Here is a 26933-nt window from a genome sequence, read left to right as displayed (position 1 = left end):
GGAATAGTAGTATTATTAACAATTATCGGTGGCAAATTTTGTTTCACACACTTCGATCTTTGATGTTCTATTAAGATAGCCTGCGATTTGCTTGCATTTAAATTAAGTCTATGCGTTTTCAACCATATGGATATTGAATTCAAGTCATCATTAACTTTAGTTATAGCGTCATTTGTGTAGTCAGGTCGAGTATGCAGATAGATTTGTATGTCGTAGGCGTAAATATGCATAGACAAGCAGAAGCCCGCGAAAGCTCAATTAATAAGCTGATAATAGAGGAGACTCGGATTCGATGCCTTCATATCAGCCCACCGCACAGAACCGATTCGAAAGCAGCCCTCAAGGCCAGTGCAGTAACGTCACGAGTTTGTTCCGTGCGACACTGTGGAGTCCAGTGCGCTAGAGTGCAAAACCAGCCCATGGGCTAGGCCGATGTACAGGACTCTGCTTCATATCAGCCCACCGCACAGAACCGATTCGCAAAGCAGCCCGCCCTGCCAGTGCGGTGTCATCACGAGTTTGTCCCGTGCGACACTGTGGAGCCCAGTGTTGTAGAATGGGGAAGCAGCCCATGGGCTGTGCCGTTGTGCAGGTCTCTGGTTTAAATTTCACAAATTTTAGATGGAAATTGTGGAAGTTTTAAAATTCATATGTGTCCCCGTAAATGATTGACCCCAAAAATTACGATGACTCTTCAATGACATAATTTAATTAATTTGCTTTTCGGCAGTATGTAGGCCTACATCTCAGAAATCACTTTAAGAAAACTCATTACATAATCATGATTGGAGAGTATGGACTACATTTTCACAATCAATATACTTTATTTCAATCATATTGTAATTATTTTTAAACAAATGCCCAGAAGTACTTACAGATCACACACATCAAGCAGGTAGACCCTATTAGATCATCTTAACTAATGATGTGAGGTATTTAGAGAATAAACAACTGCTTTCAACAAGAAAATGGTTTACAAGTAATTAACATTTCTCTTCTCTTTTTGTTCTTAAAATCCTTTTCCTTTGCGCTTTGTTTATATATGTGCATGTACAGTATATTAAATAATTGTTACATACTCAGAAATTTATTAACCCAAGTCATTATAATAATTGCTGCATTTATTCGTTGCATGAACATCACTGTGACTACGTTGGGATGCTATGTAGTGGATGCGCTATGCGCTTGTAATCAAGGTCGAGCTCTTCTACCGTGATTGAGAGCTAATATTGTCTCTTCCCTGGTCCAGTACGACAGCAGTACGTGGAGGTTAACGTTGTTTTGTAGTCGTTCCGTGTCTATTCTACAGCTATGTAAAGTTCAATAATGTCATAAACATCACGTAATGCCACATTAAACATGTTATTGGAGACATTTAGTAGATAATATTTCATTGTAAATTAGAGACTGTAATGGTTAAAGTAACACTGTAATACTGAAGACAGCTCTGCCTTAAGAAACACACAATCATTTCTTTCAAGAAAACTATATGAAAATTGTTATTCATTAAAACAAATTTGCAGATGTGACCAAAACCAGTAAGAGTTTAGAAACGACAAATATTCAAACGTCTCCTGCCCGGCGACTTGTAGAAGAATTCTATCAGACAAACTGATAGAGCAACTTCTGGGTCTGTCACAGAAAAACCGTTGGGACAAATCATGATTATGCTACAATGGGTATAAGAAATTGTTTGCTAGAGTTTCACAATACACTGTCTTGAACACGATTTACAGTGTTTTCTGTTTGTCCCATCACATCATGTAATGTGGAGCGAAGTGTTTCAAGTCATAACTTTGTTTAGATAACAGGAGGAAAAGCTTCATTTTCAAATTAAAAAAATATATATACACATGTAATATATACCTATAATATATGATACTTTGCCACACTACATAACTGCGAAAAAGGAAATGCCTTTATAGTCAAAACATAGCGCAACACATAAGAACGGAAATTAGTTTCCGACTAGCACTCATAGTTTACATTTCTCTGTGAGAACTTTAAAATTCTAATAGGTTGCGTTAAGTTTGTTGAAAATACACAGTCCTACGGATTCGTTTTTTGCACGTGACCAGCTCTTTGATTAGTATATTTCAAAACACAGTTCAGAAAGCATTCTCCTACAAACACCACACCACCAGCAATATATCCAACAAGGAGCACAAAGAACGCCGGAATCAGATGAGAAACAGAAAAAACAAAATATAACGCGTCTGTCTCATCATGATCTTCTTTTCTGTTACGACTTTCTAACCTCGCTTCAAAAAACATTAATTCACAGTAACGATGTAACAAACCACCTTCCATACCACGTCTCAGCAAAGAATTCAATTGATTCAAATATGGACTTCCCTTCTGTAATAGGAAAACTAATCCTGAAGATACTAATTTCACATTTAGGGCACATAACACTTTTTCTTCTTCGCCAAATCCTAGACGATATGCCAAGTAATTCGTGTACAATTCTGCGAAGATGGACGTTATATCTCGCTTATATATCATACGCTTTAAACACATTTCAAAGTCATTGCAATCTACATGTCGACTGTAATGAAATCTTTCAAATTCTCTGTAATCCATGGTCATTGCCCCCATACTTACAGCTGAGTTGAAACCGAATTTAAGATCTGATTCTACTAATTCGTCTACTGTTTCCAATTTCTTTTCGTAACCAGGTGCAACGAGGAAAGAAGTGAAGAAAGCTTGAAACACTGTGCTCATGACGAAACAATAACACACGTATAGTAGAAATATCAATCTTAATTTCCAAGTCTTCGGCATTTCTGGAACTGAGACTCCAAGGAAAACTGCCCAAGCGTTATATAAACTCAAGTTGATATTTTTGTAATTATTTGAATCGTTGGAGATGTGGGGTGTGTTGTAAGTCGCCAAACACGAGAATAAACAAGCTGTTGAAATGTAAACCACGGCCATAGTTAACCACACAGATATTGAGTATGTTGTAATTACCTTCTCCATTCTTCGTGATGCATCCGGACAAGGAAGAAACCACGATACAGAAGAAAATTCAAATGGAATTGTTGGTTCATAATCTGAAGATATTAGAGCAGGAATCAATACTATAGCTCCAGTTACTATGTCACTTACTCCATTGGTTATCTCCGCTACAATTTTTAGGTAGCTATCCAGAGTAAGGTTTAATACGGGAGGCAAGAAAATCGGCGTCAAATTCATTTTTTCAATCGGTAGAAGAAGTTGCTGGATTGACATGCCTTCTACTTTTAAGGAAGCATCGCCATAGATTTGTGTAGAATTCTCCTTCACATAAACGAACGGATGAATACCAATGCTACCCACTTTCAGAGGACATCTACAGTAGTCCTCTGGAGTCTTTGTTGGGAACAGATTAGCTTCTTGTGACAACGGAGGATATTTATACGACTGGCATTGGTCCAACAAGATAATTTCTTTTACCTCCCCACAGTTACAAGCTTGATAAGGAGACCCAGTGTACACTTCCGCTATATATTTATTTGTTTCATTTACATGTGTGTTTTTCTCATTCTCATCTTGATTTGTAATTACGATGATAGTATTGATGATTCTGTAATACGACCACATTTCTGCGTATACCTCAAGAGCCAGTTCTTGTGGTGTATGCTTATCACGATAGATTACCATCACAATAAACCTCGCTCTCGGTTCCCACTGAGTGCTTTCGCTATCTTTCAACGAATCCAACTGATTGCGAAGGGAGTCCATAATGTCGTAGTCGTCGTCTGGCCAAAGGAATATTATATATCCCCACACAATTTCGCCATTTGGATTCAAGTTTTCGTCTCGTGGTAGTATACGATATGGTATAAAGTTAGCACTCATTTTCTTTAGCAACATATTCACAATGAGGATTACATCTTCATTGAATGAACTGGGTGTCAGTGTTCGCTAGAGCCCTTCTCCTCTGTTTTCTGGCATAGATACTAGCACATTACGGAAGTTGGAGAAATATGTACGAATGATACTGTCTACACACGACACAAATTCCCCTTCCTGCAAATTAGACCATGGGATTTCTTTCTCCTCAGCATACACTCGTTGTAATTGTCCAAAAAGACAAAATAAGAGAATTTCCACAGTGCCTCTCATTTTTCTGAGAGATGTACCTGAAAATATAAGAATATATGTGAGTTAAAGTCTTTTCACAAAATGCCCTTCAGTTGAGAATATCACTATATTAAGATGACGAAATTAATGCCTAGTAACCTTAAAACATTCGTTCTTGTAATATATTTTAATTGCAAATGCACGTTGTGCACCGTTACAACTTTCTATGAAGACTAAATGGCAGGTATTGACAACAAAATTTTATTGCCTCTCTCTGTGAGAGATATAAGCGCCTTAAAATCGTCCGTTCCTCTACCGGACTCTTTATATTATAATAGGTACCTTGTTTTTATGATGCTGATTGTGATTACAACATTGGATTTTCCCAATTATCGGTATTTTAATTACAATAATGAATTCTTCATTTTTCTTAAAAGCAACTAAAATTATTGCGCTAAGTTAATATAAGTATGAACATAGTTCTTCATAACACAGAACAAACTCTACAGCAGTCTGAATAAGTACAAAAGTAGCATATACAATTGAAGTTTCAATATTACAACGCCTTCATTACAAAGTATACATGATATCTGCTTTTTCGTTTATTCACTTTGGACCCCTGTTCATAAATATGCCCCATGCATAGTCTTCCATCATAGTACAATTCCAACGTTCCTGATATCTTTTTTTTCTTCAAAATTTCAACTAGTCCCTTGTAATTTTCACTTCTTTTGTTCTCCAAAAGCCTTGTATTAGCATTCTAAAAGCTTCCCAAGCATTACGTTTATCAAGTCTTTGCATAGACAGATTATTTAGATTGTAGCATTACTCGTATCTGAGATCCGGCAAAAATTTGATTCGCAGTGGCTTCGATCAATGTTTTTCGGTCAATACATGTATGGATCACAGTTACTTTGGTTTCGGACATTTGGGTCACGCTTTTTCAGTCAACGTTTTATTTCGGTCATTGGATATTGGTAAAAATTCTTAAGTCAGCATGTTTGGGTCACGATCTTTCTGTAAATCATTTTGGTCAGTGATATTGGTATCAGTTTTTGGGTAGCTCACTTATTTGATAACAATTAAAAGAGGAAATACTTTTTTTACCGCTTTTAATTTTTGTTGGTATGAATACATAGTTTTGTAACAAAGTATGGGTAACTTATTGATTGGGTCACAATTAAAAGAGAATCCATTTCTTCATGGCTGATTCTGTGTTCCATCAGCGAATACTTCTATGCCGTCAGGAGTCATAGTAGTAGTACACCTTGCTGAACAATTTTCTCTCTCTTCTTGTTGATGTGTGATATTGGTAGCAGAATTCATTTAAAACTAGCAATGGTTTTCCTTTCGTAGACTGAATTATTTGTGCCATTTTCACTAAAACAATTTTCATATAACTCAGGTTTTGATTCAGTACTGACGGAACGACATTTCCTATAAATTTTAAGCCAAATACGAAAGATGGGCGTTGCTAAGATACAGACAATACAATCGAATTATGAATACTGTTACAGTAGGGACAACACAGTCGTGTGACCATTATGTCCGTGATACCGAAACGTCGCATTACCCGATTATCGTATTGTCATATTTACCCAACTGTCGCCTTAATCGAAATGTCATATGACCGAAAAGATTCCTGACCTATAAAAGGAGACCGAAACCGCCTAATACGAAAAATTTCACCTTGTATTTTGCTTGGCGTACACTTTCTTGCTCTAAAAAAGCCAACTATTTAAAGTAGACTGAATGCTACCATAAACATGCGGAGCCCAAGCAACGTTAGAGTATCCAGTCGATACTCCAAAGTAAGCATGTAAGTTTCGCAGAACTTTGTCCCAAACTCAATTTTGTGTTTTGTTTAGATTCGCTATAATGTCTAAAAACATTTAAAAAATGTGCCTCCGGCAATTTACAACTTCTGTCTACTGACATTTTTCATTTAAAAGGAAAGAATCAACGACAATATCTAAAAACACAGGACTTCGGCTAAATGCACAAGCAAAAGGAAAACGTTTTGTGAAAAATACCTTTATCTATCGATGGATTGTTACAGATGTCAATGTACTGAAGCCTTCTAGCTTTATACTAAGGAAATTTAAGCTGTACTTGAGTGTCATATACTGCTAATCGCTCTGAACTACTAGGGTCCGGACTATCTTACAAGAACAGGAAAAATTACAGACGTTATTGGCGGGATTTCAATATAAGTTCACAGTATCTACCTTCATTAGATCACAACTGAACTCCTGATAAATCGTTCACTTTTAAAACAGAAAATAGGTATTTTGTGTCGAAATAACCTATTAGAATGCAGTAATTTAATCAATACAAAACCCGCACCCATTAAACTCAGAATGGACAGAGCTCTCTTCACGTAACGTGTTTCATTTCGCATTCCAACCTGAAGGTAAATCAGTAAAGTAAGCAGCTAGCATTATCCTATATCCTGCGTTCCTTAGAACTTTAGCCGCCTCAAGGCAATGTTTCTTCTTTAAATACACGTTTCCTACCTTTGGACAGAGCCATGCTTAACTAGCTATATGTTACGCTACTGATAGCTGCTTGTACAATGTACCTGTGAAGGCTTGGTTCGGAGGGGGGATGTGTATTCCTCGTCTGCCCCTGCAACGTCAATTACAAGGAGAGGACACGCTCTGTATATCACCGAATTAAATAAGATTGTGTAAGATGAAAGTACAAGACGTACTGTTTAAAATCATACCCGGTATAGGTGGCCAATGACCCCTCGTTTTGAAAATATTGGCTATTGTTTGTGACATACTTCCGTTAGGTGCCTAATAGGGAAACATTATACTATGTAACAGCGTAGCTCATATGGTTGGATGCTGAGTTGTCATCCAGGCAATCCCAGTTCGAATCCTAATGCCTTCTCATTTTTTAAAACTTGATATTATTATTATTATTATTATTATTATTATTATTATTATTATTATTATTATTATTAGTAGTAGTAGTAGTAGTAGTAGTAGTAGTAGTAGTATTATAATTATTAGAACCAAGAGGACAATTTGGCCCAAGAGTCCAACGTCATGTAGATGAACTCACTTCTAAATTCGGAAATGTATGTGTAACACGTTCATCAGGAAAGCTGACATCTCAACTCCATAAGCAATACCTGGAGAAAGTGATAAAGACAGATGTGAAAGAGCAGCCATTTCTTCTAATTCTGGACTCGTGGGAAGGGCAGGTAAATTCTTCTTTGTATGATGAAATATTTACAAATGAAGAAAATGAAGTAACGTGCAACCTTAAAGTGATTTCACCCAAATGTGCTGGATGATGCCAGTCCAGTGATGTTTATCTTTTTAGACAGGTGGAGATTTTTATCAAATATTTGCAAAATAGCTCTTTCCTTTTAAAAATTGGACGACAAATTGCTTCAAGAGAGGATGCCCTCAAAATTCACTCCTTAATTCACTTTCAGTTGTCAGCTCCTATATTCAAAGCCATGTTGAAATATGCGTGGTGTGCATCAAAATTAATAAACGAACGAGAAGTGTTTGTAAATGTGAAAGATGTCTGTTTCGCAGCAGAAGTGCGGAAAAATGTGTGTGATTGTGGACAATCTTCTTTCATTTGCTGTGCATGGTGCAGGAAATATGTATGTTTTGTGTGTTTTTATGATATTTATCATAATGAAACATGTACAAAATGAAGTGGAATAGAAACAGAACAGACACCAGTGACCTGCCTACGTGAGCAATATTTCCTTGTTTATCCTTTACAATACAATGTTAGTTGATTAATAATTTGTTTAAAACATGACGAAGCGTTCAATACATTGAGAAATATTATATATGTAAATAGATTACTATGATCACACTATTAATCATTATTAAAAGAAAAAAAATAGGACCAGTTAAGATTCGAACTCAGGTTCAATGAATAATCACTCAGCACTCAACCATACGAGCTACGCTTTTACACAGACCAATGCTTCCCTATTAGGCATCTAACGGAAGTATGTCACAAACAATAGCCAATATTTCCAAAACGAGGGGTCATTGGCCACCCATACCAGGTATGACTTTAAACAGTACTTCTTATACTTTCATCTTACACAATCTTATTTCATTCGGTGATATACAGAGCGTGTCCTCTCCTTGTTAGTAACAGGCATCGCGATGAAATTTCTGCAGACGGTTGCTATACACTATCCAAGGAACAAGCTGTTAAACTGTGCACAGTTATATTTCTTCCTTTCTGTGTAATAGCCTCCTCTACACCCCCATTAAATTGTACAATGTTATAGAACGAGAAAAAAAACATGTCTAAAATGTATCTGAAAGAATATTTTATCGTGAGACGACACAACCGCACAAGCAAATAGTCTTAACAAGAAGAAACGTAAAGACTTTCCTTGATTTTCAAAATGTATCACAATTTTACGATTAAAGAAATCATAGAATATAGTAGTTACCGATGCATACCTTCGTTCTTGCGATGAATCCTCAGTGAGTGACTTTTGTTCTTTATGTCTTGATTGAGTTGACAAGTTGTCGAGCTCAAAGTTTGTTTAAGCTACAAAAATCTGTACTTTCCTCTTAAATGAATTACACGAAACTGAAATACATATGAAAGCCTTATGGTAAACAGTCAGTCAACAGTCCTACAAAGCGCTTACTGAAAATCATATGATAGGAGACGTGTTCGATTTGTGACAGTGTAATTACTTCCTTTCGTGATCCCTACATAACTAGAGCCTGTCACGGATTTTAGGAATATTGTATTTACATGTGCATGAATGTTAGTAACGAAATAGCGCGGTATTCCCTACAAAATTTGCTTTTGTTGGTGAAGGAAATAGACCGATAGGCGGAATGACATCAGCAAGACAGGCAATATTTCGGTTGTATGTGTTAGGCTAGAGCAGTCATGTTAAACTCAATGCCACTATAAACTTACACAGAATATAGTCCAGACTACGGGCAGATGATGTAAAGGAGACGACAATTCAATCGTACCTGCATTCGGTGTTATGTGACCGATCACATTGCCGTGTGGCGTGTACGAATGCAAGACCAAGGAAATTTCTTGTGCACAATTAGCTACAGCATTTAGCGACAAACTTATGGTCTCGAATTTCGAAGATTCATTGGGACATACATTCTTTGCTGTTGTTAAATGCAGTCTTAATAAATTGCCCTTTCGACTAAGTTCCATGTCTTGCGACAATTATGCTCACTAGTTTATAACTTGCTCTCACAATATCAATACTATCTCCATGTTCTACAGGGTGATTCACGAGGAAAGGTAAAAAATTTAGGATACGATATCTTAGGCCATTTTGAGCGAAAGAGTTCATATGAACATAGGTCCGTATTCGAACGTTGGCGGAGCTACAGTAGATGCATTTTTTTGGTAAAACGTTTCGCCCCAATGTGAATCAGACGTTACCATATGCTGCTGAAGTGAGACGTGAGACAAGGTCAAGGTCAAAATCGCAATGAATGACGTAACATTGGAATCTGCATTCAGCGTATTCCGAATCTCACCGGTCCGGTGGCATCAATGACGTCACGTTGCAGCGAAATAAGGAACAAAACTGCTGGAAGGATCGATGGCTGTCATGGCGATTGTACAAGTTATTGTCTGTGCTACGCTAGCAACATTTTGCGAAATTTTCGTACTCCCATCTCGTTCAAAGAAAAGAGAGCATAAACAATTTATTTCTTGAACCGGTAGTAATAACGGGTCCGTTGACATGTTCGCTCATAAGCCATTAACATATTGTTTTTACGTTGTGCTCATTACAAACAATACAGCAGAACTAAAGCAGAACACACCGCCATGACACAACAGTGCAGGATGTTATTCGTCTGCTAATTCCCGCCCTATACAAGAACCAATCAGATTCACTGATGGCGGCTGATGGAGACTGCCACCACCTCTGCAAGTTGATGGCACCGGTGCGACACCGGTGGAGCATCAATGACGTCATCGGTGGAATTCGGAACACCGTGATGCCATCGGATTGCTCACCGGTGAGATTCGGAATACGCTCATTGTGAGCGATGTAGATAAGAGAAACAAACCGGGTGTTGGGGCATTAAAAATGTCCAATCGCCTGCCCTTGTCTGATGTAATGACACAGAACCCGCAGATAACATACATAGCCTACACTATCATCAATTCACAGCAGTCTAGTCAGCTACCTACAGTACAGTAGTTATACAGGTTCAGTTATCAGAAGTGTTAAGTTGTGTTTTTCAAGATCCCTTATAAATTTTCGACTACAGAATACGCCGATATTGTGTATGTTTATGGTTTGTGCGATGGAAGTTTCTTGCGTGCCGTCGCTGAATATGAACGACGATTTCCGAACAGAAGAGTACCATATCGAAGAGTATTTACTGTCTATGGGGTTGGATGAAAGATTTGGTATAGCAAAGGAAGGGGGAAACGAGAGGGGCACTAATCGACCGTATTTTGGATGCTGCATAAAGAACAGCTAAATACGTGCAACTCTCCCGAACGATGAGCGCAACAGTGCATTGAAGCAGAAGGAGTTACCTTTGAAAATGTGCGAAAAAATCGACCTCGACGTCTAGAATATTAGGTATGTATGCATACGTGAATATAAACTTTAAATTTGTCCATTATCTGTCTCTAAATGCGAGTTAGTACAATGGATTCTCAGAAGTTTTTGTGAAATCAAAGAGCCACATCTCCGTAACCGTTCGAAAACGGACCTATATTCATATGAACGTTTTAACTTAGAATGACTTCAGAATTCACATCCTAAATTTTTTATCTTTCTTCGTGAATCACCCTGTATATATGAAGTGGAAGTGAAATAGCCTTACAGATTTCCAGAGCGAATAGCTCATGTTGTAACAGAAAAACAATAATATCATATTGGTGGAAAGTTCATAGTTTTTTCCCCAAATGTTTAACAATCTCTTCTTCCGTAAGTATTGCGACTAGAATTGTGAGTTTTGTCCATATAGATAGGAAATTAATAAAGAATAATTTATCCCTCTGGCGTCTTTCTATAGCGTACACGGTTTTCGTGTAAATTTAATTTTAAAAACCTCAGAGTTCAAACTATTGCACGAAACGAACGCGCGGCAATTGTCTTGACAGCTTACGTACGGAAACTCACCGAGTTCGTTAACCTCTTACATCTGTATACGAGTAGAGTGTTTTAGCGGCGATGTTGCCGGACTGCTGAAACTTCAAACTTAATTTTCTAATTAACCGTGGATTTAATTACAAAACAACGTAATATCGATTTTCTATTCATTTACGTGTACCCTATCGTCTCTTTCATTCTACAAGGTTATTTCACTTCCACCCTGTGTGTGTGTCTGCGTGCGTGCGTATATATATATATATATATATATATATATATATATATATATATATATATATATATATATATTGAAATAAGCAGCATTCGAGAGCAAAGAGAAATGACAAAGAAAACGAGGTTTAAGGAAATGGGAAGAAAAAAAAACAAAAAAATCATTGAGGAAAAACGAGAGACATGTAAAAAATATTTGACCACAGGGAAGGAAAACTTCAAAGCTATCACTCCGAAAGAGCAATTTCTAAAAGTGAGGTACGTAAAAATATCACATACAATCTTGGAATGAATTTGTATCTTTTCTAGAAAATAAAGTAACACGTCCTCAATCCCAGACATACGAAATTCTCCATTTTTTTACTAATGACAGTAAGAGTCTATCCCCCTTAATCTAATATCTCAAGATAAATGGCTACAATAATATCAAGACTTACGGAGTCAAGACACAACTCCCTTGACTATGCAACATTCAGAAAATTCTGACATAGAACATATTACACTAGATGAACTTATATCAGCACTCAGAAATTCCAAGATCGATAAAGCACAAGTGGAAGGCAGCATAAGCATGGAATTGTTTAAAAACTTGAGTGAACCATTTTTGCACAGATTTTACAACTTCCTCAACATGATTTGGAATGGAAAGGAGTCTCCTCAGTGCTGGTCAAAATCATTTATGATACTAATCTACAAGAGAGGGAATAGAAAGGATTCTGAAAATAATAGAGGAATTACTTTATTAAATACTGGTTATAGAATATTTGCAAATGTAATTAAAAATAAATTTTATCAATATTATGAGAACATTTTGGGCGAAGAACAATACGAATTTAGGAAAAGGAGATCATGCTGTGATGACTACTTCACAATGAAACGTTTGATTGAGAAAATCGAGAATTCAATATAGAAAACACACATTGCATTTCTCGACTTCAAAAAAGCTTTTGATAATGTAAATCGTAACATCTTATTGAATATATTAGTAGAAGATTCCATCCCACAACAAACTGTTTAGAATATTTATAATATACATAAATGGTAACATCTTATTGAATATATTAGTAGAAGATTCCATCCCACAACGAACTGTTTAGAATATTTATAATATATATAAATCGTAACATCTTATTGAATATATTAGTAGAAGATTCCATCCCACAACGAACTGTTTAGAATATTTATAATATATATAAATCGTAACATCTTATTGAATATATTAGTAGAAGATTCCATCCCTCAACAAACTGTTTAGAATATTTATAATATACATAAATCGTAACATCTTATTGAATATATTAGTAGAAGATTCCATCCCACAACAAACTGTTTAGAATATTTATAATATACATAAATCGTAACATCTTATTGAATATATTAGTAGAAGATTCCATCCCACAACAAACTGTTTAGAATGTTTATAATATACATAAATCGTAACATCTTATTGAATATATTAGTAGAAGATTCCATCCCACAACGAACTGTTTAGAATATTTATAATATATATAAATCGTAACATATTATTGAATATATTAGTAGAAGATTCCATCCCTCAACAAACTGTTTAGAATATTTATAATATACATAAATGGTAACATCTTATTGAATATATTAGTAGAAGATTCCATCCCACAACGAACTGTTTAGAATATTTATAATATATATAAATCGTAACATCTTATTGAATATATTAGTAGAAGATTCCATCCCTCAACAAACTGTTTAGAATATTTATAATATACATAAATCGTAACATCTTATTGAATATATTAGTAGAAGATTCCATCCCTCAACAAACTGTTTAGAATATTTATAATATACATAAATCGTAACATCTTATTGAATATATTAGTAGAAGATTCCATCCCACAACAAACTGTTTAGAATATTTATAATATACATAAATCGTAACATCTTATTGAATATATTAGTAGAAGATTCCATCCCACAACAAACTGTTTAGAATATTTATAATATATATAAATCGTAACATCTTATTGAATATATTAGTAGAAGATTCCATCCCACAACGAACTGTTTAGAATATTTATAATATATATAAATCGTAACATCTTATTGAATATATTAGTAGAAGATTCCATCCCTCAACAAACTGTTTAGAATATTTATAATATACATAAATCGTAACATCTTATTGAATATATTAGTAGAAGATTCCATCCCACAACAAACTGTTTAGAATATTTATAATATATATAAATCGTAACATCTTATTGAATATATTAGTAGAAGATTCCATCCCACAACAAACTGTTTAGTATATTTATAATATACATAAATCGTAACATCTTATTGAATATATTAGTAGAAGATTCCATTCCACAACAAACTGTTTAGAATATTTATAATATACATAAATCGTAACATCTTATTGAATATATTAGTAGAAGATTCCATCCCACAACAAACTGTTTAGAATATTTATAATATATATAAATCGTAACATCTTATTGAATATATTAGTAGAAGATTCCATCCCACAACAAACTGTTTAGAATATTTATAATATACATAAATCGTAACATCTTATTGAATATATTAGTAGAAGATTCCATTCCACAACAAACTGTTTAGAATATTTATAATGTATATAAATATAATTCAATCTCAATTAAAATTGCAGATACATTGTCAGCCGGAAAAATGGTTTCTTCTGGTGTCCGACAAGGATGCCCACTGTCCCCCTTCTATTTTATAGAGTTGGCAAATGCTTTTTACAAAATCGAGAAATTTTAAAAAACGAGCAGAACGAATTTTTCAATTCCTGAGATTTTGTAATTAACTTCACAAACGTGTATTGTACAGAATATTTTGCACGGTGGTATATTTTGAAAATAATATTTAAAAAAATCTTAATATACAGTAGGTACATTACACTATGAACAACTGGCTAAAGGTTAGCAGTCTGGCCAACGTACAAACTTCACCATCAACTTCAATGTGAAGAAGCAGGTATTTGTAATATTTCGTGTTCAATTAGAATATGTTGTATTTCTTTTTAAACAGAGTTTTAATTATTTAAATAAAGCTCAGTACATTTCGAATGCAGTGTTTTGTTTCGTGTAACGTATATTAATTAACACTGCCCTTTGCGTATGAATTTTACATGCATTGTGGGACTGTAGCATACATAGAAAGCAATAGTTTTCATTACAACTCTAGAGCAGTTATTTGTAAAATTTCAAAATATTTATCTATGTTGGCAACTCTGAATTCAGTAAAATCAACTTTCAATCGTGGCGGCCATTTGCTGTAACGACGAGAAAACACACCATTGTGCAAAAAAGAACATTTACTTAACACAATACAATCCATTATTTAACAGCATATACATCTATTCTAGTTAACCTCAATAAATTGCAAAATAAACTTTTCGTTAAGTCTAACACGCAGTACGTATTTCGCGCCGTAATATATTCTCTTTGATAAACAGTTTAGACTTTACTCAATTACATGAACTCAATTATTTAAAAAGAACACGAAAATAGCATGTATTTTTTTGCTCAGGAATAAATTATATGTCGGTATTGTAAAATGACGCAAACTCTCACTACGTTTCTTACATAATTCACATGAATTAATTTCTTTATCAGATTTAAGGCTCATTCACAATGAAAATTAAACATAACGTAAGAGTTAACTTAAGAATATAAACGTTACGGTAAAATCAAGAAATGATTCACGATGGGAACATAAACATAACAGCAAACATACTTGGTAACCATGGAAACATAACGACGCCATTTCCTCATATTCTGTAGTATACTTCAGCGCTCCACGATTGTGTTCTGTTTGCAAATCACGTAAGCATAAGCATGAAAGTTTGGAGTTTGCAAACTTTAATGTTAACGTCTTACGGTAATGTTTATGTCAATGCTTATGTGAATCATTGTGAATGATCCCATTTGGTAGCCTGGGCGCAAACCTCTGTGTTTATGTTACGGTTATGTTTAATTTTCATTGTGAATGGGCCTTAAGTCTGGTCTACAATAAACTGGAAACGGTAACGAGAACGAGAACGGAAATATTATTAAAATAAATGTATTTAAATGTGAGCATTCACAATTTATTTTTACGTTCCCGTTCCCGGGATCCGGCAAGCTTCTCGTTAATTGTGAATGCTCACATTTAAATACATTTATTTTAACAATATTTCCGTTCTCGTTGTCGTTTCCGTTCCCGGTTTATTGTGGACCAGCCTTTACTCCTAACATTCCCGTTCACAGATTCCTATTTTGAAGTTTTATAAAAAAAAACATAATACCTGTAAATTAAAACTTTCTTTGCTCTGTTCTTCAAAGGAAAATTAAGTGTAAATTCCAAAAATGTACACACTTCATAAATAAAATACTTAAAATTGATGTATATAATACTTTTTCCCCCTCAAATTCGCACAACTTAATTACATTCGCTTCTGAACTTTTTTTACTCTTTTTTTTAAAATGGTGTTTAAATTAATGAAACAATTTTAATACAATCTGAATAATAATGATTTTATACTTAGGGTAAGTGAATGTATTAACGACATGCATGTTATATATTTCATAATTAGTTACGTGAAAATCTGTGTTGGCAGGCCTAGTCAGAGATGTGTAGTGTTTAGAGGAACTAGACATTTGGAACCAACAATGAAGCGGATTTCTGTCTTTTCAGCGTGAGTTTAACAACCTTGAAGTGAAGAAGTGCTCGCTTGAGCTGATCGTTCAGTAACGTGTATATTGTGTCCTGCATAAAGTAAGTACAGATAATTGAATTTGAAATATAGTGAATGATGAAATGTTATGAGAAATTCGTTTATATGTGTTCTTAAGTTTAGTGGAGCGGCGTTGCTTTAAAACTTATAATTAGACTTCGTATTCTAGCTACCTATAAACTGGAATGAGGTTGTATGATTCGAAGTATACGTGACGTCACAGCGCAGGTACAGGTACGTTCGTATACAAAATACTGTCTTCCTCCGACGAGTTTAGCGCTGGGACCTGCCATCGGTGCGGGGGGATTGCAGGTAGATTCTTTTGTTGCTACAGCCAACGGAGTGGGAAGTATTAATCGTCCAAAAATATGCAGTCTTCAGTTTGCAGTAGTGTGTGAATATTTCATATACATATTGTTTACCTAGGCCTATATGGTTTTGTTATTAATATATTAAATATATTGTTGCAATTTTTGCTCAAACATCTCCCTGATGTTAGCTATGTTAATACTATATGAATTGCTCGTATTAAATATTTCACCGTTACAAGTCATTTTTAAGGAAACATGCTGTGGAAAAGTTTTTGGTTTTATTCTATTGAAATTTTAGAATATGTGTGATTGCTATCGTAAAAAACAGATTCGTTTAATGTAATGCGAAAATCATTTGTTAGTGATATCTTAAAATACAAATCAAGTAGTTTTACTTCTCAAGTGAGTTCAGCAGTACAGTATATTTAAATTGATTACACATTTAATTCAATTATACTAATCACTATATTTTATAGTATAATTCTCCTTTTCATTTATATTATTGTAGTTTTATTACGATTTTTCTTTTTATTTATTTTATTGTATTTGTATTTCTGGTGATGTGATGGCCTTAACTTCACCAGAATAGATAGATAAATAAATTAATTAATTAATTAATATAAATAAATAACATTTTCTGCAATATTTTCCTTCTCTGAACACGTAAGTACGAATGGTTGTATCTCTATCTCGCCAACGATACGTTAGAAAACTAATTGGCATACTGCTCTCGTAAATTGGGCGAATGTTTTCAGTATGATTGTACTTCCTTCCAGACTGGCCTGTCACTGTTCCCTCCCACTCCAGTATCGCGCTAGACTAGTCGGAACCGCATTCCTCTCAGCACTAACTCCTCAGACGATGACAGTAGTAATGCATCCTCTGTCCTCTTCCTCTAGAAAGTGAAAACCGGGACGCAGTCATAGTGAGTAGTCTTATCGATCACTGCTCTTACTAGTATTATTATTTAAATAACTACATCTTTGTGGCTGATTGAAAATTCATTGCAGAGGTAAAAATGCCTTAAGTAAGACGCTCAAGCGTGTAATATTGCAGGGAATAGTTGAGGATATTTGAACCTGTATTTTCAACTGTCAATATTAGACAACATTACATATAAATTGCGTAAAATAAATGTAAAAGTGACAAAAACACTGCCAAATTAAAGAAGTACATTAAACAACGATTCATGAAATTGATACTAAAACTTCGTGTTGTCCTGTAAAACTCTTCTGTATATATTTCAATTAGATTGTGACTATAAATTAAGACTTAATAGTAGTATTAAGTTTTTTTATTTCTTTCATATTCTAGCTGTGAAGCAATGTACGAATACAATGGAATGTTAATAAATACAACATACTCCTGTTTCTTCTTGTAACACAGATGTAAGTAATCAACGAACTCAGGTCTGTCTCCCTAGGTGAACTACCTCCCACCTTCCTCTCTGGCTACAACGTTGCAATCGCGTCATTGAGTCGCTTGAAATTAGTGGTTTTAAATAAAATTACATGAAAACCGTTGACGCTATTGAAATCCGTACATCAGAGGGGTAAATGATTCTTTATTAGTTTTCCTAAAACAAATTGAAAAAAATAACGATTCTACTAGCAATGGTTGCCCAATAAGAGGAGTGTTACGCATTAGGGAAAAAAATTCTGAGAAAACTCTGAACTTTCCATCAATATAGCATTACACTTCTTTGTTACATGCAACATGAGTTACTCGCTCTGAAAATGTACAGAGTTATTTCACTTCCACTCCATACGTCAGAAAATACTTAGCAAATAAATTATTTTAGTTATAAAATGAAGAGGAGAAGTCCGCTAAAAATAGGCCTGTATATCCAATGGTATTTTCTAAATTCCGAACGCTCTACAGTCGCATAGATCACGGAAGTCCGTATACAAAGAGAGAAGTTATAATCATCATACAGGTGCGAGTTGGAAGAGGTATATTTTCGTGGTAAACAAAGAAACAAAATTCCTTTATCAAGCACTCGGGAAATTATGTACGCCTAGCGAAATGACGTGTACCGGCAAACGAAGCAATCTTATTATAGAATGGGCGCCAACCACTCTCTATAACTTTCTCATAAATTACGTTAGTATGGATGAAGTAATAATGTATTACAATGATGAAACGCGTGACGGTTTTAACAATAATACTGGTCACGAAAAGGATTGTCTCGCTTCTATAGTCTATCGCCAGTCGGTATTAGTACGACTTCCATATTTCTGTGAACACAGAACACTGTTGCCCAAGTTCGTTCTTAAAAGAATGTGAAACGTGTCAAAAGCCAACGACAAAAGTGTAATCAAGTCAGACTTTATTCCAGTGCCAATTTTCAATTGTCGCATAGACTAAACTTTCAATTATAGTATTCATGAACATGTGCATAACAATGACGATATTTCTCTTCATCTTCTTATGCGGAATGCTCCACAGAGCCTGCTGCCTTGACAGAGATTACAGTGTGTGCAATATGAATGAAGAGACACTTGTTTTATGCATTGAGAGTATTGTGAACACCAATTTCCTCCATTTCAGGTCAGTGCTAATATCTATACCTAAGAAACTTGACATTGTACAAAAACGAGGCCTCAAGAACATTTATTCCAATAAGGATGCTATCAACAAGGTAAATTTGTTATTGCAGAAGATTAGCAGCATTAACTACATGCCGTATCAAATTCTACCACGAGACGAAACAATAAATCCCTCTGGGGAGGTAATATGGGGATACATACTATTTCTTTGGCCCGAAGAAGAGAACGGTGACATTATGGACTCCCTTCGAAATCAACTGGATTCGCTGAAGAATAGTGAAGGCGTTCAGTGGGAACCGAGGGCGAGGTTCGTTGTGGTAGTGACGGATCCAGACACCCGCACTCCACAAGATCTTGCCCTCGAGATATACACAGAAATGTGGTCGTATTATAACATTATCAACAATTTAGTTGTAGTCTCAAATCAAGAAAATGATCAGTCAAACAAAAGTGCTGCTCCTAATGATGATAATGATGATGGGAGTAAAGTGATAATAGACTTGTACACCGGGTTCCCTTATGAGTCTAGTAACTGTGGCCAGGTGAAAGAAGTCGTGCTGCTGCATCAATATCGGCAGAATAAACATCCACTTTCTTCACAGGAAGTTACCCTCTTTCCTACAAAGACTCCTAAGAATTATCAAGGCTGTCCTTTCAAAGTGGCTAGCATTGGTATTGATCCATTCATTAATTTGCGAGATAATTATACACAAATTGAAGAAGATGATCCTTTAAAAATAGGAGGACTTTCAATAGAACATCTTCTGCCATCCATCCAGAAAATGAATTTGACACCAGTTTTTCTTTCACCTGTATTAACGCTTACCGTAATAAATTTCCTTACGGTAGCAAGCTGTTTAGTGAGTGGAGAAACAGATATATTACTTGGAACTATACCGTTGATACCAGCCGTTATATCGTCCGAATATGAACCGTCTATTCAATACATATTTGACTCTGTATCATGGTTCGTTCCTTGCCCGGCATTATCTGTAAGATTAGAGAAGGTGATTACAACATTCTCTGCGACTGTGTGGTTAACAATGACTGTTATTTACATTTCTGTAAGTTGTGTGTACTGGTTTGCAACAAATTTAAGTCCTTCATATAAAACAAAAAATTCCTTTAGTTACAGGAATATCAGTTTGAGTTTCTACAACACATGGGCTATTTTTCTAGGAGTGTCAGTTGCAGAGATGCCAAATGCTTGGAAAACAAGACTGGTTTTTCTGCTTTACGTGTGTTATTCTTTCGTTATGATCACAGTGTTCCAAGCATTCTTCACTTCCTACCTAGTCGAGCCTGGATATGGAAAGGAAATGGAGACACTTGACGAGGTATTGAAATCTGACTTAAAGTACGGTTCCAATTCAGCCGTTGAGGTGACAGCAAGGAGCATGGATTATAGAGAAGTTCAGAGATTCGAATCTTCCCGTTCCATAGACTGTAGCGACATTAGATATTGTGTAGAACGCATAATATACAAAAGGGACTTAACTGCAATTGTTTCAAGAGAATATGCCAGCTTTTTGGCGAGCTCTCTCGGCTTTGAAGACGAGAGTAAAGTATTGTGCACGCTCAACGAACAAATAGTTTCGTCAGGCTTTGTGTTTCTACTTCCTAAAGGTAGCAGATACTTGAATCAATTGAACCATTTAATGAGACTAAGTCTGGAAGGAGGTTTAGTTGATCGTTACTGGGACGTAATGACGTTTCAAATAAGATTAAAAAGTCATAAAAACAAAAATGTCCATGGTACGAGTAAGTTGTACTTTGTGTTTTCTGTGTCCCATCTGATGCCAGCATTTGTTGCGCTAATTTTCGGGTGTGTTGTTAGTTTCTTTGTATTCGTTATTGAATACGTTGTTGCTTGTTGGTTGCGTCAGAATCATTAGAACGTTAAGAAATTTATAGAAAAATATTGTAGAGTGCTAAAATTTAAATTATTCTCACGTCTTTTTTTGGATAGAAAGGCTCTCATAACTGTGAACTTCAAAAGTGACAATAAAAAACTGAATCGAAAAAGTCTCGATATGAGGCGTTTAGTTGCAAAGTCAGACTAAAACATAATCGTTCAGTATGAAGGAAAAACGTTTGCAAGGAACCAAGGATTTGCAACCAATACTATTTTTCATCATACAAATCCATGTGATGTATCTGGCTTTGGAGCTATAGCAGTTGTAGAATAATGGTAGTAGAATCATGTATCTTTTCTGTAGGCCTATATATTATATTTGATGTTACAATTATTAGCAATGCTTCTTTTGCTATTAGATCTATGCAAAAGATAGTAAATATCAATACCTTAAAAACAATATTCTTTGCATACTTCCATTAGGTAATGCGTTTTGGAATAATATTCTGGGGAAATTCCACAGATAGTAACAATATATTTCTATTACAAAAAAGAGTAATTGGAATAATAGTAGGTGCCAAATCTAGAGAATCGTGTAGGACTATTTTCAAAATACTACAAATAATGCCCATGGCTTGTCAGTATATCTTTTCATTAATAATCTTCCTCGTATGTAATCGTGAAAACTTTGTAACTAATTCAACAGTTCATAGCATAAGTACACGTCAAAAAATGACTTTCTTACTCCATCGGCAAGTCTATCGTGCTATCAAAAAGGAGTGCGTTATATGGCAGTAAAAAAATTTAATAGCCTCCCTATCGATATAAAAAATGAAACTCAAAACATAAAATTATTTAGAGCCAAATTAAAGAAGTACCTAATTTCTCACGCCTTCTATTCTGTAGGTGAATTCATGACATTCAATAACACTTCATGAAATTGATACTAAAACTTTGTGTTGTACTAGTAGACTATATGGTAAATCTCGTCTCTATATATTTCATCTATACTGTGACTATAAATTAAGATTTTATAATAGTATTAAGTTTTTTTACTTGTTCCATATTCTAGCTAAAAGCATGTATGAATACCATGGAATGTTAATGAATACAATACAATACAATACAAAATAAATAAATAAATAAATATGAAGATATGAAATATCACATTAACTCTTTTCGAAAAAATGTGATTATCTGATTTTGCAACTACACGCCTCATATAATCATTAAAAAAGAACATTATATATTCTGAGTGGTGGTAGCATTCATCAAAACGTGACGTATATAAGAAGCATATAAACAAATAACTGGATACAGTCATTAATTAAAATGTGTGCATCTACCTTCCTACATAATACAGACAGATTCGATACGTAGATAATAGTTTTAAATATACGTTTCAAAACCTCTTCTTCTCATTTTGTGTCTACTGCTACAGTACGTTTATGTGTTGGTAATTAATTGTTCAAGTGATAATTATAACGCAATTAACAGTACATTAACAAAGGTATTTAGAAATAGAAGGAAGTTTTATTCATTTTATTTCGTAAACTTCAAACAAAACTCTACACGTGCACAATATCAATTAATTTTACACTCAGTAAGGATAGATAGATAGATATAGATATAGATATAGATATAGATATAGATATAGATATAGATATAGATAGATATAGATATAGATATATAGATGCAGACAGACAGACAGACAGACAGACAGACAGACAGACAGACAGACAGACAGACAGACAGACAGACAGACAGACAGACAGACAGATAGATAGATAGATAGATAGATAGATAGATAGATAGATAGATAGATAGATAGATAGATAGATAGATAGATAGATAGATAGATAGATAGATAGATAGATAGATAATTTATTTTGCAAAAACATGTGGAACATGTATGGCATCGTCATATACAATTTAAAATACATGATATCATACAATGGATACAAATTAAGATACATGAATATTAAAAAACTCATCGACATCATACAATGGATTTGCCAATAATATAGTCCTAATTCGTATCTTAAACAATCGGAATGGAAGATTCCTTATATCAACAGGTAGACTATTAAATAATTTAAAAGCAAAAAATAGAAAACTGTTTTGAGTAATACTGTATTTACATTTGTCAATATATAAATTTGTATTATTTCTTGTAGAATATTTATGAACAGAAGTACATGCTATGTAATTATTAATGTTATTCCGAATGTAAAGGAGACAGGCCAATACACACATAGACGGCAATGTCAAAATTTGTGACCTTATAAAAAGAGGTTTACAATGAGTCGTATTTGATACTCCATGAATTAATCTTATAGCTTTCTTTTGTAACATGAAAAGAGCTTGAGCGGAAGTATGGTGACCTCAAAGAATAATACCATAATTTAAATGACTTTGTATATGGCTATGAAATATTGTAAACAATACCTTGTTAGATAAATTATTCCTTCACAACCTTAACATATATAGGCCTTTACTTATTTTCTTAGCAACATAGTCAACATGAGTTTTCCATCCCATTCTAGGCTCAAGAAAGATGTCCAGAAACCTAACAGCAGTATTACTAACAGTAGTAAGACGATTAATACCAAAGTTTAATTAACAGTTTTGTTAGAATTAATCATAAGGTTATTCGCAATACACAAATCAACAACCCTACTTGATACATGAGCAAGTTCCATAGACATTATGTCATTATTTTTATGAATAGTATTAACGGCTAAATCATCAGCAAACATGAAAGACTCAGAACATCCATCCCGAATATAGTCGGGAAGATCATTAACATAAATAATAAACAATAAAGGTCCCAAAATTGAACCTTGAGGCACACCATGTTTTAATACCTGATACTGTGACCTTTTACCATTTGCCAAGACAGATTGATACCTATCATTCAAATAAGACGCTAAAAATTTTACACTAAGACCATTAAAACCATAATATTTAAGCTTAAGTAAAAACGTTTCATGAGAAACTGTGTCCAAAGCCTTTGAGAAATCATAAAAACTACTACTAATATGATAACCATTTTCAATACCCACAAAACAACGTTTAACAAAGGACACCACAGCCTCCACAGTACTATGTGAAGTCCTAAAACCATACTGACAATTGGTGAACAAAGAATTAGATTCAAAGTAATTGTAGATTTGTTTCTTAAGCAAAATCTCAAAAACTTTCGACAAAGTAGGTATTATACTTATAGGTCTATAATTAGATATCTCATTTGTACAACCTTTTTTTAAAAATAGGAATCACCTTAATAAATTTAAAAGAATCAGGAAAAACTCCAGAGTCCATACAGCAATTAAAAATAGGGGCAAGAGGCTCAATAATGTAGACCGAAGCAATCTCCCAGATTTTAGAATTAATGCCATAGACATCAAGGCAACAGCTATTGTTCATACCTAAAATAACATCATAAATTTCATCAACACCGAAATGTTTAAAAGCAAATGTCTGAATAGATTTAACTCTATTAACTAAAAAAATCTTGAGCATAGTGATTTTTTGTGAGATTATTAACAATAAAATTAACATTATCAAAAAAAATTATTAGATTGGTCAGCATCAATATCTGATGAAGAAACTTTAGATTTAGACTGGCTGTTTGTAAGACTAGAAATAATTGACCAAGTCATTTTGGTTTTATTATTAGAAGCAATAATTAAATTTGATAAGTAATTAATTTTTGTACACCTTAAATTTCTTTTATATAATTTTTTAGTTTCATGATAGATATCTTTAAACTCATCAATACCTTGACAAACATATAAATCATAAAATAATAGACATCTCTGTTTAAGATTATGGAGCTCATTAGTATACCACTTATTATAACTATATTTCCTCGTATTTGGCAAGATTGTATTACCAACAAAGGGAAAATCTTTGTTTATTACATTAATGAAAATGAAAGAAAATAATTAACTTTATCATTAACATTATCCAATGTATATATATTAAACCAATTTAAATTCATAAGTAAATAAACAAAATAGGATAAGTCATTAAAAACACGTACAGGATTTGAATACATTATAGTATTATCAGGTAAAATTTTATGAGTACTATTTATTTTAAAGCATATCGCCTCATGATCAGAGAATATAGTCGGAACAACACCTGTTGTACAAAGATTATCATCAATATTGGTAACAACATTATCTATACATGTACCTATATTTCCATTATTACCAGGACGAGTTGGTTCAAAAATAGTAAGTCTAACACCAAAACTTATAAATAAATTAATGATATCTTTAGCATCCTGATTATCAGTGCAAAGAAAATCAATATTAAAATCCCCAGCTAATACAACATTAATATTTTTAACAATTTTAAAAGTTGATTCCAGAAGATCATTCTAACTATTATAAATATATATTAAAATCAGTCCTATTACAATCAGGAACTTCATAAAAAGCCACACACAATAAGTTCATAGCAGAAATGTACATAGAACATACTTCAAATAAGTAAGATTTAATCACTGATGAAAGATTAATTACACTATCAAAATTAAGACCTTCTTGCACAAAAATAGCAGAACCACCATGTTGTTTCGATAGAGGTCTACAAAAACTGTCAGCCAAAACAAAACCAGGAATATTAACTAAAGACAGTTCTTCACGATTTAACCAGTGTTCAGAAATAGAAAAAATATGAACATTGTATTCCTTAGTAAGAACAGAAATATAATCAATCTTATTAGATAAACTTTGTACATTCCAATATAAAATGTTAGTAGAGCCATTAGAGGTTAACTTACAACCTTGAGTCAGTCACTCAGACGGTATCTGATAACGGATACGATATATGCTAATATTTTGCTATTGGACTGAAAATATGTTCTCAAATAATAATCAAAGTCGAGATTAAGAGCAAATGGCATTAATTTTATTTTAAAAGAGAATTTATAGTTACTTATTTATTTCTGGATAGAAGGATGAATTAGGTAACTGTTTAACAGCCGTGGTGAAAATGCGACTCACGAGCACAATGTGACTCGCAATTATAGCTGTGCATTTCTCTTGCTTCCTACCTCCCCCAACCCCTTCCCTCTCACTCACTGGAGCCAAACTCCGTTCCATTTCTATTTGTCTGTGACATGCGAGTGGCGTATCGTCGCAATGTCTCTCTCGAAACCATGTACCTCTACAAAAACGAAAGTTTCAAGTAGGATGGGAGGACGCATTTTTTTGCTACCAGTATGGTGAGAATATTAAATGTTATGATTTGTTCACAAGTATTACGAGGAAACGTTTGTATAGCATAAAACGACATTATACTACATGTTACTTATGAAACATTAAAAGGTTAAGTAATAATAATAATAATAATAATAATAATAATAATATTATTATTATTATTATTATTATTATTATTATGCTACACAAGGCACAACATAAATCTACTTTTATAAATTGATAAAATACCCTATACAGTAAATTAAACTATAACCAAAAAAAAATTATTATTATTATTATTATTATTATTATTATTATTATTATTATTATTATTATTATTATTATTATTATTTCGATCCTTTTTCAGTAGATGTACGAATAATGCGGTTAGGTCTTCAATTTAAACTCACATATTTACAATGTAACGTTTCAATGAAAGCTAGATGTAAGGACTTGACGAATGTTACACTTTTCAACTCTTTGCCAAAAAATAAATATCCGAAGCTTCGTTCTTTCACTTGCTCTGTTGAAGCCATGTTCCCTACAATTTACATTTGTGAAAAATTATTTTCAACAATGAAAATAGTAAAAACCTAATTCAGATTACGACTGATAGACAAATACCTTCGTGATCAACTACGACTGGCAGTAAGTAACATAATTTCTGATTTTGAAACTCTGTCGCAGAGACATTCTGAAGACAGTTAATTTTAGGTTGTGATAATGTGTGCTATGTTTTCTTGTTCATTTCTTTCTTCATTACACGTACTAAACATTAGTTTGTAACCTTATACTCTATAAAATTATATTTAAGTGCTTGACGTGAGGAAAATGAAAATCCATTAATAAGTTAGACAGTTGCTTCACTTCCCCTTCGGGTGTCCGCC

This window comes from Periplaneta americana, chromosome 1 (assembly GCF_040183065.1).
Source record: "Periplaneta americana isolate PAMFEO1 chromosome 1, P.americana_PAMFEO1_priV1, whole genome shotgun sequence".
NCBI classification, from domain to species: Eukaryota; Metazoa; Arthropoda; class Insecta; order Blattodea; family Blattidae; genus Periplaneta; species Periplaneta americana.
The sequence above is the reverse complement of the archived record's forward strand: the minus strand, read 5'-3'. Positions refer to the sequence as shown.